Below are 9,466 nucleotides of genomic sequence, written 5' to 3'. Positions count from 1 at the left end.
TAAATAATTCCAATTAACATTGTGCGCATAGGCACAATTGCACACACACAAAATGCTTTTGGCTGATTCTTTCCATGCCACACAAACAAATCGGCATTATGTGCAACCTCTGTGACCAACTACTCCATTTTGAGCCTCTGACAGCAAAGAGATCCAGCAAAAAATTGACTGACCCCCTCAGTGGACAACCAAGGAACAGCAACAATATCCAAGCCTTGGCAAACACTTGTGAAGGGAAACTCCTTAGTGCTTCTGATTCCTTCTAACAGAGCTGTTAGGAGCAGTCTCATTAGCCTTCTAAGTGTTTCCTTCACTCTCTTAATCTCTCTCTCCTGCATCTTGACCTGAAGACTCTCTGTGAAAGGAATTTCCACGTGTTAATTATACCGTGTGTAAAATGTGAGGCAGTGAGTGTGTGGCAGTGTTATTACTCTGCCACACACTCACTGCCTCTTAATTTTTCTGGGATACTCCCACACTGTGAGAACCACATACAAATTTGGTGTGCTAACTTCAATTCATGTGCTAGCTACTGAGTGAAAAGGGCTGTGACAATCTCAGGTGGTTTCAGTGAGCCATTCCCAAATCTTTGGGTTTGATCTTTCCCATTACAGGAGCCTTCCTCCTCCTCTGTGACTTTAACCCCTGTTAATGAAGAAAATACCTGGGAGAAGAGTCACACTGGGTCCTAAACGATGAAGTCACCCCTTTTAATCCAGGGACAAATTTTCATCAAGGGACAATATTGCACAATTTGCAATCATTTACAGCAGTGATGACTGGAGTTCATCAGTCATGGCTAGACTTTAAGGAAAAAGCATTCATTATCAAGCTGTGGAAAAGAGAAACAGAAGGTGACTCATAAGCTTTAACCATTCAGAAATCAAAACTGCCACAGGGGTGGTAATTACACCGGGAAGGTAGTGAAAACTTTCAGTGACTACCTTCCAACCTGCATGCAGCTCACCAGCACCTTGCAGAGAGATGATTTTCTTTTCTGAGAATAAGCCCTGCTGGGTGCAAGGAGCGGGGTTTTGCTGAAATGCCACATTCAATGGAAGATGTAACATCTTCTCAAGGGTTTTGTGGTGCCACAGTTTCTCAGCAGTCAGGTGGATGTGCCATAAAACACAGTTGTTCCCTAAGGACACTGCAGTCCCTCCTGAGATTCGAGAGACTTCAAGAACTCAAGACTCCTTGAGCTGCAGCACACCTTCCTGCTGGTACAATACTGCAGCTCCACAGCCTCCTGAGCACATGCTATGCATGAATACAAATTCACAGGCAGGATATCACAGGATCTTGACTTTTCAGCTCAGATCTACAAGACAAAATCAGCCAGTTTGTTTTTGTTTACCTCTGAAGATACCTCTCTTTTAGCAAAAAACAAAGGATTCCTAGTCTTTTTCTTTGCTAACTAACTTTTCCCAGCTTTTTAGGCCCACAGAGGCAAATGGACACCAGAAAGCTGTTCCCACCAAGCGTATAAAGCTGGTATTCCAGTGTCAGAGGAGCACAATAACCTGTCAGTACTGCACACCCACCACACAGCAGGAACATCAGGGATAGTATTTCTTGGGACAGCTGTGGACAAGTGTTGGCAAATGTCTCAGACCATTCCTTTCTGTACAGACACTGGGAGCTAAATATTACAGTGCATTTAAATGCCTTTTTAAGTCCCAGTTCCCTCAGTGCATCATTTGACATAGCCCCATGGAGCATTAAATCCAATTCTATATGGTTGCATACAAAATAGGAATCACTTTCAACTGCCTGAAAGCTGATACAACAAGCAGAGATCCTGTATATAGTATATTCATATATAATACCCATCCTCCCCCAGTATATATACTTTTCATAAACCAGTACATTAAAAATAAGACCTTATTTTATCATAAGATATCATGAACTGTCCTAGGCTCATTCAACTCTGCTTAATCACCACAAATATCCCATTTGAAAAAGTGGTATGAGTAATTCTGAGTGGAAATCAGAAAAAACAAGTAATGAAGGCCAGTGGTAACAATCAGGCCAGCACTCCCCATCACACTGGGCAGAATAGCTGCAACAACTCCCAGGCCACTTGAGGCCATGCCCTCATTTACAAAGAGATAGTGGAAGCTATTGAGAAATCCCTTTAACAATCTGAAGAAGGGCAGACATTTTGCCATTGCTACCAGACCCTGCTGACTGAAGGGTTCAGTCTGCTGACTGAAGGCTTCACTCCGTATAAGCACATCCCTCGAGCAATTCTGACGGGCCAAATATTTAACATTTTGTTGCCTCAGAGAAGCTAGTGGTGAACTCTGATATTGCTTCAATGTCCTGATACATTGATCCTGACCCCAGGGAAGAGTCTTCCCCCCCAGCTATTTCCACTGTCATGGATAGAGTAGATCTGCAGCCAGCAGGGATGGGCATAACAGCAGCACTGGTCTATCCAGGCTTGCCTGATGAAGCTGAAGACAGAGCCAGCACCTCCAGCTCACATTCAAAGTTAATATATGCTCAGGTTACCTGATTCCCGAGAAGAAAAGCCCTGGGAAATAATTACAATGGTTATTTAATGATGCATAAGTGGTGCCCAGAATTCAAGAATCTCTGTTCCAGGTATGGCAGTGAAATCAACATCCTGGCCCTACTGAAGGTGCTGCAGATTTAAATCCAGTCTCCAGATAAATATGGAAGAGCTGAACATCATGCAAGAGCAAGGCAAAAGGAAAATTTTACTAAGTGCCATGCTGGGAGATTGCTATGTCAAAAGCCTGGCTCTAATCCTGACTTTCAAGTGACACTTTTGCTAGCCGTAAGGTTTAGCCAGTGCTACCATTCTCCCCTGTGCTGGTATGCCAGGAGAAGCAGTGCCCTGCTGAATGAATGAGAGATGGAGGATGGAGATGGCTGAACAGCCTTCTAAAATAACATATGAATACAATTGCCTACAAAGCTCAAGTATTTTCCCCATGCCTCCTTGTATCTCATGCACCAAACATGCAAGAGACGTGCAGCACTTGCATCAGGCAGGCTCTAGCCACATCATGCCCCTTCTCCTCAGAGTCCCAGCTGCTGTAAAGACTCTGCCACTCCCACACGTCTCCCTGATGTGCTCATGGTCATGGGGCACCCTGTGCCTGGGCTGCCCTGGCCTGAGCAGTCACCTCCATGGAGGCTCACGTGTGCAGGGAACAATCTCTGAGCGCATCAGATGTCCCTGCACCCATCTACCTTCTGCTGAAGATCTGGCCCCTTTCTATCTACCCATATCAAGGTCTCTGTTTCCATACAGGTCATTTCTACACCAGTGCTTCTGTCTCTCACCTAGTAACCACAAAGAAGCCCAGCAAAATAAGAAGGCAATTAAGGAAAAAAATCTATGTTTCAAAAGAGAAGAAAGAAAAACCCTCTGAATCCAAAACACTAATATTTTCCTGCAATGTTTTGTGATACATAGGGCATGAGATACGACCTACCCAAACAGATGCAGTGAGGACTGCTCAAGGCTTCCACTTTGGATCATCCTTTTTGGAAAATCCCTAGTAGCTGCAGACAAACCTCGCCTCTGGAAATCCCCTGCTCACTGCACTACTGTCCTTTTTTGCCTAGGGACAAAACCCCAGCTGTGCACTCTACTCTCCTATGTGGGTAGTGGGAGGCCAATCTTGCATGAACATTTGGACAGGAGGCAGAGGTTATTTTTGGCCGCTCTGATAAGGAAAGAAGTCCAGGCTGAGAAAGACAGGGAAGAATTAGACATGTCTGAGTTGGCATTTCCCTACCAGGGCTAGGGGAAAGTTCAGCTGAAGAGGCAGCAAATGGGAGAGTCACATGGATTGGAGCCAGGTCTTCCCCATGCTTCCAGCCCTTCTGCAACCCAAACCAGGCAAAGGGGACATATCTTGACCACAGGAACCACACTATGGAGAATGGTCATTATGGAGATTAAGGCCATTCCATTATGGAGAATGGCCTTATCCAGCATAGTGCTGGAAGAATTGTTCCTTCATCTCGCTGGGCAGGCTGGAACAAGCAGCCCAACAGAATGCCATGGCCTGGAGCGACTGAGTCCCTCCTGGGTGACCTGAAAGGTGCAGCCTCCATGGGCATTCACAGACTGTAGTAACTTTAAAAACTACCAGCAAACCTCAGGGATAGCTGCAGTTCCTGACAAATACCCCTCTCTCCTGTGCCAAGGAGATCCTGACACAAGAAAAAAAAAAAAAAAAAAAAAAAAAAAAAAAAAAAACCAACAACTTGGCACACTGAACTGAGGGCTTCCCTTCAATTAAATCAATGCTGGCAGGCACGATGAGCATGTCTGAGGACAGACACGGGGCTGGCATCACACAGCAGTGATGTGTTGGATCTCAGCAGTGAGGGGAGCTGACACCTCCCCGCACAAAGGGTTAAAATTATGTCACCTCATGCATGAAGGGGGGGCCCAGCATGGTGCCAAAATACAGCTTCCTGCTGCCAGCCTGAAGCTGTCCCTCATAAGGGACCCAACTCCTGCTTGGCCAAGTCACTAGAGAAGTGGGCCTGCAGAAGATAACCCATCACAGCTCCTCATGGGACATAAGGAGGTGATTTTCACTTAGGGTAACATTGGTTGTGACTCATCTGCCAAAACTGGAGTAGTGACATTTCTGGGTTTCAGTACATGGAGCAGACCAGAAGCTCTTCTCTTGCTACCACATCAGAAATAGAAATTGAAAAAACCTGAAAAATCCCAAGAACTGCTACCCTACAGTCACATCCACAGACCTGAGGTCTCACACACAGCTGGAGCCAGGCTGAGTTGCCCTCCAAATCCTGTGGAGAGGGGTTGAGCAAGAAGCCGAACTGCCATGACCTTCCCAGTGGCCTTGCTTTGTGATGAAGTAAATACAATCTCCTTGAGGACTGCATGATGCTGCCACAGTTGGTGCTTTGCCTGCTTCTTTCCAAGCCTCTACTTCTTTAGCTTTTTAATGCTTTGATGGCAAGCCAATAGAATCACTCCCAGGTTCTAGAGGGAGAAAAGGGATCAAAAACAGGAAGCAGAAGTCCATGACAGTTTAAACAGATCTCAGCAGGACTGAGTTAGACCTTAGACTTGCCTTAGCAGCAACTCCAGCCTTCCTGTTTTCCCTAGTGCTTCTTACAGGTCTGAGCTTGGAACTCTGAAGGCAGGTGAAAATGAAAGGAGGATGTGGATCTGTAACTTGAACAGAAAGAAGAAGTCAATAAAGTCTACAGAGTTTTATTAAATAAGCTCTAAGTCAGTCCAAATTCTGCATCTTGTATGTGTTTGAATAACACCATTTCCTTCAACAAAACTGTATGAGACATAAAAGAACACTGACAGTTTTACTTGACTGAAGGTGGGGAAACTCTAAGACTAAGCAGCGATCAGATCATTTTCTAGTCACTGAGCAACTAATTAAGACACAGGTAAAAGGGATAAACTCTTACTGAAGCAGGTTGTTGGCAGGTGGATGCACTTGCAGCCAGCTCTGTACGGGTGGGTATATCCTGAGGGACCTGACACCACACTCATATCACTACAAACCCACTGATTTTGGTGATCCAGGTGGAATCTCTGGGGATTACCTTGTACAATCACCTGCTCACATCAGGGCTTGCCTCAGAGATGCAGCTGGCTCTGCAGCCTGATCCCACTGTTCAGTTCTTCTACAGAGTTCTGGTAATTAGAGAAGAAGAGGGGAAGAAGCAGGAAGCAATTCCCAATCCATCCATCAGGCTTCAGAGACATTCAGGTGGTTGGTTCATCACCCTGGAAGGGATGTGATGGAAGGTTCATGCTGCACCAGCCATTTCCTGCTGAGCTGCTGCCAGTGCAGTCAGAGCTGCGAAAACCCCACCACCGCAGTGTTGCAAATCTGGGTCAGCATCTTGAGGTTCCCTGTAGAAACAAATGTTTCCTGCCTCCCTCTGTCCTGGCTCTGGCCAGGGTGTGCACTGGCACCATTTTTTCTCTGTATCCCCTCATCTAATGAGGATTTCCATCCACTACCCTTCACCCACGCACCGTACCCACCCACCATTTTTTGGACATGTTCCCAAATTCATTTCAAGCCCCCAGCAGGCACAGAGCAGGCATTTTTAGTGGATGAAATGCAAAGGAAAATTCACATGGAACAACAAGCCTTGCAGCTGGCATCTCAAGTGAACAAAATCAGGGCATGCTCCAGATTTACTGCAACTGTCCTGAGAAAGGTTTTTCAAAAGGCACTGTCGTGCGAGTGCTTCTGCTGCACTGTGCTCATTAAAGTCTTCTCCTAATCTCCAGTGAATATTTGCCCTAGGGCCCTCAGCCCATGCCTTAAAATTGACATGAGACTGGAAGTCTCTGATAAAAGAAGATGCGAGACAGTGGCAGCCAAAGATATCAAAGGCCAAAGTTGAAATACATTGTGGATCCAAACAGATTTAGCCTGCTCATTTTTAGCTGCTTCCCATTAGTGCACCACACTTCCCCCTAAGTATTTCAGACAGAAAGTAAGTGCAGGCTGCACTATCCATGTGGCAAGGTCCAAAATGGAGTGGAGACTCCACTGCAGCCGCACCTCTCCTGCAACAGCCTTGGGTAGGATATTCAGAGCATCTCAGTGGATCCACAGAGGCATCCCCGCTCCCATCCCTTGAGTTGAGAGTTTTGTGGCTCCATTGCATTTTCTCCAAATAATGGCATTTTCCTCACTCAAAGGTCAGATGGATCATTTACATCTAAACCATCTGAGAGTCAACAAAAGCCTTGAAATCTTTATTCTAAACTTTCAGTGGGCTCATAGTTTAATTTTCAGGTCACAGTCCTTTCCATCTCTTGTCTCCCTGCTCTGAATCAGAAACACCAGTTACACAGCCAACCACCTCCCTGCTGTTCCAGGCTGCATCCTTTCCCAACTGGGAAACACAAATGGCCATCCTTTGGTCCTGCTGGGCTAATTTAGGCTAGATAGGAACAGGATTGGGAAGCAATTCAAGGGAAAATTGTATCTCATTCCCCACTGTCTCAGAGAAAATGTCCTCCGAAGTCAGCACTTCAGATGAAAAAAAGGGAGACATTGAACAGACTTCCACTTAAATCAGAATAGCAAGTAAATGTTCAGCAAGGTAATAGCAGACAGTGATCTGGAGCTGCACACAAAAAGTGATTTTTTTATTCCCCTTGGGTTCAGGGATGTGGGCTGTACCATAGCTAGCAGCTCCATTCCCAGTTTTGTCTCATGAAAGGTGAGTCCCAAAGTCTGACTTGGGGTGCTGGCTCCTAAGCAAAATCAATTCTTCAAGTTCATTAGGCACAGCCTTATCTAGAGTTTGGAGAAATTATTTGCTCCAAATGAAAAGCTTTTTTAATGTTACATGAACTAAAACATTATTTTAAGGAGTACTTATTTTTGTAGAAAATAGCCTCACAAAAAGAGGAAACCAAAACCTGCACTAAATTTCTGCACAGCCTGCAAAGCCTCATTTCCTATTTCCTAACAAAAATGCTACCATGAAGCAGTTTCAAATTTTTAATACCCTGCAAAAGTGTTAACAGTTACTGGCCATATGCAATTCAAAAGAATCTCATCTGATAATTCTGAGTCATCAAAACTGTAGCAAAAATCCTGAAAAAGCAGGCACTTTGCAAGACTATAATTATTCTGCCCCTTAAGTAAACCATATTAACAGGAAGAATCAAGGTGGCCCCACAATAGCCTGCTGCATGGAAGTCAATCAGAAGGAGCTAATTTTGGATCCAATGTTCCTGAAACATTTTGCTGGAAATTCTCATAGAGCCATTTTAAAAAGGCTTTTTTTGAGGAGCCGCTTGTCAGTTTAACCCACGTTTGAGGTTATTATTTGCCAAGCTGAGGAGTAGAGCCAGCTTGCACACAGCAGAGGGGTAGTGAAGTGGAGGGCTCTCATGCAAGACAAGTCCAGATGAGACTTCCAAATCAATTTAAAAGGCCTGCCTGAATATAATTTCCTTCTTTACTTGGGAACTGGTAAAAGACAATCAACAGCTACATGGCCCTTTGTTTTAGATGATTTGGGGGTGAGGATAAACGTTGTTCTTAGCACAAAAATCCATGCAAGAAGAACATGTTTGAAACAATCCCAAGGACTAAAACTATTTTTATTAACGAGTTGCAGTAGTTCATTCTTCCTTTGTGCCTGTTGGATGACATTATCAAGACAGTAGCTCATGGCGGGGAAACAATCTAAGCACCATGGATATTTAAAATCTTTCCCCTACTAGCAAAGCTGAGTAACTTTGTTACTTATGGCAAAAAATTTAAAAAGCCTTATAAGTGAAACAGAGGATAAAATTTTCCTAAGCTTTTTGGTCTGGAAATTTAATTTTTCAGACCCTGGTATCTGGCACAGGTTAGAGCAAGAAATGATGTTGTTTCAGGGACACATTCAACTCCAGCCTTTCCAACTCTGTGTCATGATAAACCTAAAAAGTCCAATTTTTAAGTTTTTCCCTTAGCTAGAAATTATTTTTAAATAAATCAATTCAAAAGTGAAGAAATACCTTACATCTACAACACCTGATGTACCTGTAGATAATATGAATGCTGTTGGCTTTGTTATGTTTTAATGTTAGCATTCCTTTCAACTTAAATCAACCAAGTGAAAAGCAATCGGAGTACTGCTGGTTGAAACAAAATGCCTTCCTCTTGTCACATCAATCCAGTGTGGCACCACTCAGAATAAGCTGAAGATGCCCAAAGCAGCCATGTGTCTCCCCCTTCTACCCCAGTGAACTGAATGCTAGTGCGAGCCCACAACATGTTATTTTTTGACAGACTCCATTTTCCAATGCAAATGGGGTTTGGAGAAAAGCTCTGAGCCATCTCTGAGGAAAACAGTTGCAAAGGCTCTGTGCTGAGGCACACGAACACACAGGCTGAGCTGAGTGCTCTCCTGTCAAAAAACAGGCACAAATTCAGCGCGAGACGGCACAAAAGACATTTTACCAGGGATACAACGACCTCTTCCTTGCTTTTAGTATCCTTGTGTAATAATTTCATACTCAGATTGCAAGGGCTTTTATTTTCCCTTCTCTGTGCTCCAGGCAGTGCAGATTCTACCGCAATGTACACATTAAACAGTCACTGGCAGTACTCTATAATCACCCAGGAATGCAATGGGTGTCACATGGGGCTTTGCTCAATACAGCTGTTCACTGGCCCAGCTGAACAATAAACATTTGAATTATGGCAAATGGTTCTTTGAGGGAGAAAGTTTGTTATTAGTGTAAATACAAAAGGACTCTTGAAATGGCCCAACAACTTCAGCTTCACTTCAGGAGTGCCCAAAGTTATGAAGCTGGAGAATAAAGAAGTTGAAAACCAAGATATTATTTTCTTGTTATTCGAGGAGTGAGAATTCATTTAAAAATATCTGTATGACCTCAGGGGAGTCACAACCACAGAACCCAGAAGATTAAAGAAAATAAGCTTAAAATACC

Source organism: Zonotrichia albicollis, chromosome 3, assembly GCF_047830755.1.
Source record: "Zonotrichia albicollis isolate bZonAlb1 chromosome 3, bZonAlb1.hap1, whole genome shotgun sequence".
NCBI classification, from domain to species: Eukaryota; Metazoa; Chordata; class Aves; order Passeriformes; family Passerellidae; genus Zonotrichia; species Zonotrichia albicollis.
This window is presented reverse-complemented; position numbering follows the sequence as displayed.